The sequence below is a fragment of the Numenius arquata genome, chromosome 2 (assembly GCF_964106895.1).
Source record: "Numenius arquata chromosome 2, bNumArq3.hap1.1, whole genome shotgun sequence".
Lineage (NCBI taxonomy): Eukaryota > Metazoa > Chordata > Aves > Charadriiformes > Scolopacidae > Numenius > Numenius arquata.
Genome location: NC_133577.1, coordinates 77222287 through 77233781, shown reverse-complemented (window position 1 = coordinate 77233781; position 11495 = coordinate 77222287).

The window sequence follows — 11495 nt, the reverse complement described above, 5'->3', positions numbered from 1 at the left end:
ACGGTTTTACCAAGAAGACTAGATGAAATGAATCTATTTCTCCATTCCTCTTTCAGACACAACCCTCCTCCCATTATGAGGAGAAACTCGCCAAACGTCCGATGCCCACCATTAGCCAGTTTCCTGAACAGGTAGAAGGCATTGACCTTTGTAAACATAATCCCTTATGTTTGTGGAACTCAAAGCAGCATTTCGGATCTCCGACCGAGCGGCAGAGATGAGAATAGATCAGAACGCTCCCCCGTCACTGCTCTTCCTCCCCCACCCCTCCCCACCCCCAGAAAGATTACATTTGGTTACTTTTGTTTAGAAGGTGGGTTTCTTGGTTCTTTGGGGAAAATACTTAGCATTTAATTCAAAGTAAACATTACAGGATTACTGTCAGCAGAGTCATATTGCTGTTTGTTCTGCTTTCTAGATGAGAAAGAAAAAAGCATGTTCTGCATGTCTTAGGGTGTGGCAGAAATCCCAAGATAGGTTAACGTCTAGAAATCCTACAGGTGCCCACGCATCATTTCAGATTCTTTCTCTGCAGAATCACTGCATGCGTTTCACTTTTGAGAACTGGCAGAGATGGAGAGGGCGGCATATGGCAATGGTGGAGAGATGTTCCTAAGGCCACAGGGAGCAATGGAGGACAGAGAGGACCAGGGAGTGTCAGATAGGAAGGTTTCCGGTACAGAAACCATATTTTCTTAATATTTTGAAGGCCAAATTCCAAAAGGCATGGGCTCATACGCACATCCCTGAGACGCACATCCAAGAAAGAAGAAACAACGACCATGTGATTGGAGAGAGGAGAAAGTAGCAGAGGTTCCCTGACAACTGTGGGATTTACCCAATGAAGACCTCTTCCCCCACCACCCTCCCAGAGACATTCTGGGAGAGCTGTAAGGCATATACACAAGCAGCATCTACTATCGTTCCCTCCATTCCTACGTTTTATTGGCAGGTGATGGCTTCTGTATATCGTGGACAAGAAGAGACACTGCATTTGAAGTGTCACTGGTAACACACTGAAATTAATTCAGGGAAGGAAACAGAAAGCTACTCTGCCCTTCACCCCTGGAGCAGCAGCATAAAGTGGCAAGGTTCTTCATATTACTGTCCCCTCTCTGGAACTACACACCATCACCTCCCCTTCCTGATGGCAGGAAAAGATGTGTCCACTTGAAGGATGACATTACCAAAACCTCTATTGAAAGGCAGGGAAAAAGTACACAAACTGATTCCAATTTGGTGATCTGGTGAAAGAAGCAGCAAGCTCAAAGTACTTCAACTGAGTCTGAAGCTTATCTGAAGAGTATAACTGGAGACATGTGACCTGTAGCAACACTGGCATAACTCTTAAGGAAGAGCAGAAGGAAACTGGCATAAAGACAGGAGAATTATGAGTAACTGAATCTCCATCAACTTCTGTTACTTAGGATCTGAGTGTCTGATGGCTTTAATCATTTAAAAAAAAAAAAGTAAGTTATCTCCCTCTGCACATGCAAACAATGTAAAAAGAATGAGCGATCTTCCTTTAAAAACCTCCTAATACTTCTATCATGCTTTTTTATCTTTAAAGCACTTTACAAACATTTACTAGTTGATCCTCACAAAACCTCTCTAAGGTAGGTAAGTATTATTATCACCCCCCGCTTTACAGATGAAAAAACAAAGGCAAAGAAATTTAATTACTTGCCCAAGGCAAGGGAAGAGTAAGGGCCAATGTTAAAACTCAGGAGTTCCAGGCTTCTGGTCCTGTGCTCAAAACCTCTAGTTTAAACATCTTTTTAGAAAGGAGATAATGGGCTTTTATTTCCATCTGTTAAGTTTAGAAGAAAAGGTAGATTTAAAAGGTTACATCAGAAGGGGAAATGTACCACGAGGTATTTTTGTGAGCGTGAGTTTAAACTTCAGATTTTTCTTTTTTTCTTTCCTTTTTTTTTTTTTAAAGGCAATCTGACAGAGTGGAACCCTGATAAGATCACATCTGCAAGGCAGGCACAGATGCGAGAGTGATCATCAAGTCTATTAATTATTACAGTACTGTGAACGTCAACAAAAATAAAACTGCTGCATGAAAACACTGAATACAGGCAGGATAATCTCTCAGTTTATGATATTACATCTAAGATAATGCCAAGGATAACGCAAGTACCATGGTTCACCATGGACAAAGGAAAAAGTCAAGTCAAAGGGTCCCTATTAAGATGACTGAGTGGGCAGCGAGATCTACGGTTTTCTGAGGAGACTGCTCCTAAAAGCTCAACAAGCTTCGACGGAACACACATAATTCACAATGACTGCATTCTGGAGACGTGAGGAAGTGAATCCTTTTTTATGACCATTATGATACCACCTTATAGTAAAAAAGGATCGTTTCTTTTAAATAGAGGGCCTTGTCTACACATCAGTCTACGTTCCCTAAAATTTCACACACTGACAACATTAATGCTAAGTCACTGGCAGTAACACCAGACAACAAAGCACTGGTAGCTGCAGATGTTGAAAAAACGTAGTCCTCATAGTTGCACTTTGATCAGCGCTAGAAAGTAAGACCTCCAACATCTTGTCCATAGCTGTGCTGTCACTGTACAAGCTGTGCCAGAAAACAGCAGCAAAGAAAATTTTAGGGAGAAGAAAGTGTAGACATCAAGGCCCAACGCTGTTCCGATTCTGCTGGAAGAGCGCAAGGACTGCTGTAATGGAAAACGAGTAATAAATCTGAAAAAAGACAGTGCCTACTGCACTGTGGTTCCTGAGCTTGACAAGGGCCAGAACACAGGAGGTGGTAGATAAGTTTCCCAGGTAGAACTGGTGTCCCGTTCACCCTATCGGCCCCGGGTTAACACTGCACAACTAGAATTCACAATCCTGCGCAAGGTTTAGAGCTGATTTTCTTTTGCAGTCAACATTAGTTTTCCACATCTCTGCCCCATTACCTATTGGCCAACTTCTGAAAAAGAGAGGTTCTTATCAACTCCCTTTTTATTTCAAAGTCATCATCTCCCCACTTCCCCAAACTAAAACGGATATACCATGGACACAGAAACTCCTAAACAGTTTAGCAAAGCTATCTTTGTCCCCTACACCCCCTTTGCAGAATGCATAGTTTACAATTCACTTACAAAATAAAGAAGCAATGCTGACCACATATGGGACCTTTTTTTTGAAAAAAGAACAAACAACCTCTTCTTAAGTTCAGTATCAAAATTCACATTTGCATAATAATACATTTCAAGGCCATTAGAGAGGAATGAGAGCGAAGCAAAGAAAACTGCAGAGTCTCTCCTCTCTTTGTCTTCCTGAATAGAGCTGAGGGATCCCACTGGAGTTTCTTTTCAGGGTGGGAATTACGAAGGGCTACAGCGACAGCTCTTGATCTCGTACACCTCATGTTTTGGGTGGGACGAAGAGGTGAATTATTAGAAAAAGAAAAAAACAAATGGAAGGAGACACTGCAGATTCCCATGTTTAGCTACAAACAGCTTCGAAGAAACAAAAAAATTACTTCAGATTTTTTTTCCTTTTAAACACTTCTACACCTCACCATTTCAAAAACTCTTTTTTTCTTCTTGTGTAATACCCTGTTCATTTAAATGGCAACATTAAGTGTGCTGGAAGTTGAAGGGTTGAAAAAAACAAATTTTCCTGTTTCTCTTATCAGGACACGGACAGAGAGGGTAAAAGTGTGCCTGCACCCACTATTTAACAGAAGCTACAAAACATCATCTTCTCTACATGTATAAATTTTGTCTCAAACATCACTGTTTCAATTCTCCAGTGCTTACAAAAAATAAAGCCACGCGCACTCACACTCATGCACACAAACATAAAGAGAAGCCACATAATACATATACAAACTCAACCTGCAACGGCAGACTAGCCTAAAACTATCAACAGCTTCTGTGCATCACATGACATCCCTTCGCACCCCCCCCGCCCCGATCTCTACCACATATGAATACGTATTGTGCAGTGTAGAGACCAGCCCAAAGATGCTGCTTATCAAAAGGGACCAGTGGGCTGCAATCTCCATGTCTGACCTCTTGAAAGAATAAATTGACCATTGTCTCCCCTCCGGCCCAAGTGGTCTCCTCAATTAGACAGTCACTATACTCACAAAGGCACATTCATAAATACCACATTTAACTTACTGCTTGTAAAAACATAGGAGGAAAACGTTAAGCGCTTACACCCCAACCCATCCCTACTGACCCAGCAAGAAGTATCACAATAACGCATCACTTGGTGAGACCTTACTCTACCTTTAGAAGGTACATATTAAAGAAGTCTTCCAACATCTCTTTTTAAATTTTTTTTTTGCATAAATGAATGCTTTTTTTGTTTTTGGCTTATATATTTTGGAATACAGCACACTCACTATAAAGCTCTGTTGTAAGGCTACCCTCTAAAGTAAGGCTGTTCTACCTTGGCTTGCATTTTCACTTCATTTTGCTTCTTCTCCACACGTCCCCCAAACAAAACAAAAAAACCAAAACCCCACACAGCGCCTTATATAGAAAGGGTAAGCCATATCTGGCAGGGAGAGGGAGGGGAAAGAAAGCACATTAATATCATAACCATGTCACTAAAATAGCTATTCTAACGAGCTGTGCAACCTGCTCTTACTGCTCAACAGTAAATGATGAAAATGTTCGCTTATGGTTGTGTTTCATCTGAAACAGGAGAAGCTTCCACTTTGTCTCAATTTAAAAAACCAAACAGATTAAAAAAAAATAACGAGGAAGTTAGTTCTGTGAATGCAACAACACACACAAATACCCAAGAGGAGGCATTTAGTCCTCAAGGAAACATTTCTTGCTAGGCACTGCCTCCTTGTATTGCGCACCCATGCAAACTTCTTCAGTCTCTTCTCTTCTGCCCACCACAGTCAAGAATGTTTGCTGCAAAAATACTTAACGCTGGGCTGGCACAATGCATTCTTCCCTTTTTTTTAAAAAAAATTCTTTTTTTTTTTTTTTTTTTTTCTTTCTTTCTTTTCCCCGGAGTGCTCTGTATTCATTTACAGAAAGGCTGTCAGAGTCAAGTCAAAAAAACAATCCCTTTCTCACTACAAAGTTAACAGGAGCCCTAACACTGCTGAATGTCACCAGTCCCAACTGTCACGCACACAGGGCGAAAATGGCTCTTTGCAGAGGGCACTTAATTGCTAGAAGCTTGCTTATATAGCACAGGATTCTGGGAGACTTTTAGAGAAAAAAAAAAAAAAAAACAAACTTTCCTGCATAGCTCGATGAAAAGCAACATGCACGCAAACCGTGGACGCAAACAGACATTGCCTGCTGCGTGCCACAGATGAAGCTGCACCTATCTTGCCTGACAACAGGTTTAAAAATGGGCTCCAAACCTCCAGGAGCTGTGGCGCTTTTTGTAGCACAGATGAAACCTTAAATCACTTTTCATATAAGGCTAAGAAGCTATAGTCACTACGTCACAAAGTTTAAAGTCTCACATAACACCACAAAATAGAGAGTTATATTTTAAACAGGACCCTGACTCAGTTTTAACAGCAATGTAGACAGACCCTTGAATTCTACTGTAGACAAAGCTCTGCTTGGTGAGTCACTACAAAATGGACCTGTTTCCTATATCTACTGCAGGGGAACTTTGGTAATATTCAGCAACACTGGTATTTACACTGCTGGGACACTTACTCAAAACATTGTGAGGGACATGAACTAGCAAGGCTGCTAAAAATCTCCAGTTAGGCTCCTGTCATTTAGCCCAACCAACAAATCTGCTCCAGCATAATTTTTGCTTTGTGTTTTAGGTTTGGATGTGAATTCAGGACAACAGGGAAAACCGGCTCTGTTTACATCGGGGAAACTTTACATATTTCTCCCCATTACTGTCAACACCCTTTTGCCACAGGTGGAAGCCTAGTATTGGAGGTGAAGAAAGAGAGTTTAGGTTTTAGACATCTGTAATTTGATCACCATGGAAACGACTGATATGATCTAACAGTATCGGTTCCTAACATTGCAAAATAGTAGAAAATAAACTAGAGAACTGAAATGGTATTTTGTGCAAAATCAATTTAGACAAACCAACAGATTCTGCATATGTTGTTTCAGACTCAGGACCAAAGTTGCACTTCAACAGCATTTGTTTGGTGGTTGGTTGTTTTTTTGGAATTCACTTCAACTTTATTTTCTTGGTATTACTTTCCTGCCCACAAATACATGCATGCGTATTTACAATTTAGAAAGTTGCTTCTGCTAGGGGAACCTTACCTCTTTTTGAGACAAAAAACTACCTTTTTACTCAATCAGGACTCATACCCTGAGATGCTAACCACCCACCACAAAAACAGCTTTTCAATCCAGTTGAGAAACCTGGATACTAAGGTCACACGATCTACAGTGAATGTGATATATGCAACACAGATATTTGCTGCATTGGAAATACAACAGGTCCTCATCTGCTACCTTGGCCCTGATCCAGGTACGGTTTAGTTACACAAGGAGCCCTTACTGGACCAGTACTCATTCATTTAAGGTTCAGTGGGATTAATTCACATGAGGATCACTCCTGATTTCCTGGACCAGACTTGGCCAAATTTGGGTCTCTCAGATACACAAACAGTACTGCTCTTAAAGTCAACAGGAAAAGATGATGCACAAAGTTAGAAGTCTAGGGGATAAACGTAATAAAGAATGAAGAAAAAAATAACCAAACAAAAAAACCCCTACAGTACTGTTTGGATGTACTACTAAGACACAGTGGAAGATGTGGCAGCACTTTTAAGAAAAAAGAATAGGGGAAAAGTTCTAAGGAATAAACATTTAGAAATCTCATGGCAAAAAAAAAAAAAAAAGACAGCTTAATATAAAGGTTCAATTATTATTTAATCTTTGAGGTGGTTATCCCAGCCAGTTTGTTGAAAACATCATGCTTATATTGCGGAAGAAAAACACACTTGGCTTAATATTCTTGCTCATTACACAAGCCACTTAATGTGAAGCAAAATAAAAAATTTGTAAGTAAAACCTGACACCCTGTGATTGGAAAAAAACCCCAAACCAACAAAAATCTCACTCAAGACTGCTGGGCAAGTGTCCAGGTAAAAACACTGGGAAAAGATGCCAAGTCTTCAAGTCTTCCAAAGTACATGGTATTAAAACTGCTTTCCAAAATAAATGTCAGAAGTCTCAATACAGATTTCTGAGCTGTACCCCCCCTTTTTTTTTGCTTATTAGAATTTGTTGTCACAGCTAAAATGAAAAACTCAAATGGAGCAAAAAAATTATTAAACCCACTAAAAAGTCTCAACTTGATACACACAACTGTATCAAGGGTAAGCAAAGTGGCTGGTAACAAATGGATACATGTATTATTATTTTTTTTTTTAACCAATTAAGCACTGAAGGATTCCAAACCAGGAAAAAAACAGGAATGCTGAAACCACCTGTAAAGTACGTATATGTTTAAACTGCGTAATCTGGAGAACCAAAAACAAGAACAAAATGATAAAAAGAGCTCTGTTTGTCACTTTGTAAAGTAAAAAGTGTTTTTCAGGGAAAGATGTTATGTTTGACTTATCTGGAAAGAGATGCTCATAGTCTACTCATGTTGTGCTTTCCCCAGCCTCTTTTCCCTACCTTCTTTGTCAAGATGTTTAAAAAAGACGCTGCCACCAATTCCCTCCCTGGAACAGTCTTGTAAAAGCCCAGAAGTACCCTAACATCAATTCCTGTTGACTTTTCACTGTTACGAACTCAAATGGTAGCAGAATACTGACAACATTAAGCAGTGGTTGTCCCCAGAAGATGAGTCTGGTTAGCAGAATGCTCAGAAATCACTTGCAATGGTTCGGAGTGCCATGACTAAGCCTTACTAGCAACACCATGATTAGCTACATATAATTTGGAAAGGAACAGAACTGTCAACTGCAGTTGGAAAATAGTAAGATTAATGTTGCTTTAACAATTTAGGAAAACTATCACCAAGGAAACAGTCACTAGCATTTGCAGGCCTGCACGTTTACAGAAAGGAGGAGCAGACTGTTGTACTACAACAGGTTTGGACCCAGCAGACTGCTGAAGTTCCAGACTGGCAACCCTTCAGCAGTCAAGTCACAACCCACTTCCAAGTGACTGCCAACTTCCTGGGCTCTTATGACTAACCCCTACGATTTCCTCTCTTTTAGGACACTGCTGATTTCATAAAACACAGCCTCTGGCAAAGCACTCAGAAATTCTCTCCACAAAAAAAAAAATAAAATAAAATCCCAAACTCCCTAAATAAACCCTCCTTCTACTGGTCTGTAAAAGGATTATTTTTTTTCAAAGCACATTATTATTATTATTGACGCATTATTTTCAACACATACGTATACACCTGGAAGTACACGCAGCGCAACACAAAAACACTGGGCAACTGATATGAAAAGGACAGAAATTTGGCATCCGATTTTTTTTTTCCAAATAATAATAAAAAAATTTCAACTACTGTAATTCATTGCATGACATGCTTATGCAGCAAGCTCTTTTTTCCTCAAGAACAGGTACATCTACTTTCACAAAGTGGCTACGCTGCCTCCCTTTGCCTCATCTTCCCTCCCTTCCCCTACTGTAGGGCATGTGGGTGCATGTAAAAAGGCACTAGCGCGGTTTTTGTGGTTTGAGCCTAGCCATTTCGGGCAGAGTTAAGCCCCCGACCCTTAGAGCTGGGAGACAGAAGTTGGCCATCCCAACGCTGAACTCTGAAGTTCAAGACTGTAAGCCCTGACAGCCAGCAGCAATAGGGTGAACAGAAGAGTTTCAACACATTATTTCCCTCATATAAAATAAAATGGAAAGACTGGGAGGTGGGGTGGGTTAAGAAAAGCAAGCAGCAAATCTCCAAGTGTGGAATAAACTGACCAAATAGCTGAAAACAGGTAAGTTGATTTCTAATGTACATTTTGCTGGAGTTTTTCTATATTCTCTCTTTTTTCTGTACTGAAAAAGGCAGGATAATGAAATACTTCATTATTGAGCATTCTGTCAGAATTGGTTTTCTTTAGCACTACTTTAAAGTGGTTTAAAGAAGCACCATCATGTATTTCCTGCTAGTCCTCCTAACTGAGGACTCTTTCAGTTAAAACTGTACTGCATTTTAATTAGGTTTTATAGTTTCACTTTGCTTTTAAAAAGGTGCTTGGAAGAATATTTTCGATTAGTTTCAATCGAGAGGGAACAAAGTAATAATTCCATTCGCGCACTTCTCCATGCAACTGCACACATGTCTGCATGAGTAACAAAGCACTACAAATGATAACCCTTCTTCTCCCACAACTTGTTTAAGATTACAATGAATTTCTGTTGCTGATATTAAGAAGTTTTCTTAATGTATTTTAATTTATACAGTCTTTAAAATTCTTGATCCCCCCGCTTGACAGTAACATTTGGAGATTTTTTCTTTTTTTCTTTTTATTTTTATTTATTTTTTTTAGCATTTTTATTTTAAAGTAAAAACTCTCAAACATTTTGAAGATTCAGGAACTTGTAAAAGTTTATCAACAAGAAACAGCCATCTATCTAGGATAAGATAAGGTTAAATAAACCATCTTCAAAAAACTGGCTTCCTACCCTAGAATTCCTGAGAATGCTTGCAAATTTAAAGCAGGAAAATAAAATGTTAAAATAAAAACAAAAAACACTGTTAAATGCTCCCAGAGTTAGTCTTCATCTAAAATATATATATGCACTTTTTGGTCTTTTTTTTTTTTTGTACGTTTTAATTTTTTTCCCTTTAAGCTTACAATGGAAGAACAATTTAGCTTTTCTTTTTAAATATTTCAAATCCCTCATCATGTCTTGTAAACAAGAGGGGCTCTAGCACCCGGCTTTCACCGTAGTATCGCAATGAACTCAACTAGCCCAAAGTGCAGGAAAAGGGACCTTAGGGCAGGTTGGGAGAGAGAAGTGAGGGTGGAACACAGCAATGAACCAGCATGTAGAGCAAATCATGTGACAGAACGGATACTGGCTTACTCGGGGCCAAAGGTGCTTCGCTAGGAAGTACTGCTGGCACAGGACTCTTAAGAACCTGCTCTGCGTGTCCGAGAGCAGCTGGTCTTTGAGCAGAGACTAGCAGAAACAAAGCTTTATGGATGTGTGCACGCGAGGGGCACTATAGCTAGCAGGAGCTGGAAGAGAGCATTTTGTTTCTTTGTGCATGTTGGGATGGATGAAGGAGGAGACATGATAGAAAAGTATATTCAGAAGGGGCCAGAGTATGCTGCACACTCCAGTTTACTAAACAAATAGAAACCTACTCGTACTTTTTGTCACATAACACTTTGCATACAAATCTACAGGCATGTGTATATGCAGCATTTCCCTCAGTCAGTCTTCCTTGTGACATTGGGTTTACATAGAAAGGGCGAATTAAAAAAAGCCACGTAACTCCCTAGCCCTTCCCTCCCACCCCCAGCGCACAGGCATACACACACACACGCACGCACACACACCCACCCCCCCCATCCCCCCTACATTACTTGAAACTGCTTTTGCTTCTCCCCACCCAACCCGTGCTTAGAGTTAAATGTATTAGACATTGTTGTATCCTTCAATGAAAATGCTGAAGAAAGAGACTCCCCTATCCTCCCCCCCCCCAGGTAATAAAGCACGAGCACTGCTCCCACTGAGGGCTGGAACGGACAGGCATGTGCTGGTACAGAATGTCGGCACTTCGTTAGACAGTATAACAGCTAGACAACACCACAGGGAAGTCCTAGCACTTACGGCAAAAGTACCGGCATCTCTCTTCCCTCTTCTCCCGGCTCTAACCCCCCTCCAGCCCGAAAGACTTCCCGCTTTATGTGAAGGGATGTTCCTTCAAGTCTGCTACAACTCTTTTCACAACAACAGGTCTTCAAAGTTTTGTTCCCAGCACACACATGCACGCACACACTGGCTATCACTGTAGATTATAGGCCACCCCTATCCTGCCCAGAGTACTACTACACTGATGCTAAAAAAACCCCAAACCTTTCCTTAAATACAGAAATTAAAAAGCAACAGTACAGAAAAAGTAAAAAAAAAAAAAAAAGGTGCAATACTTTTTTAAAAAAAAAGTCTTTGCTAGTTATATACCTCCCTAAGCAAAACCACGTACACAGGAAAAAACACAACACAGAGAAACAAAAGGAAACATCTGAAGTACACACTGGTTTAAGAACATTCATAAGTAAACGTTTCTGTCAGTGATGGTCTGGCGCTGTAATACACCAAGGCCTGGCACAGGTAACGCTCACCATGAAGGACGCAGAAAGGGGTTAGCTGCATGTGCTTTCAGGAGATGAGGCAGGCCGGCCAGCGGTTTTTGCTGACACGATTTAGTTTTTGTCAGTTTTAATGCAAGCAAGTTTAATCGATTAAAAGACTAATTTGGTTGGGCTGGACTTTCAAGCTTTTGATGGATTCTTCAAGAATGAATATGGGTGCCTATTTATAAGTTTGGGGCAGAAAAGAAACACTTTTTTTTTTTTTTTTAAA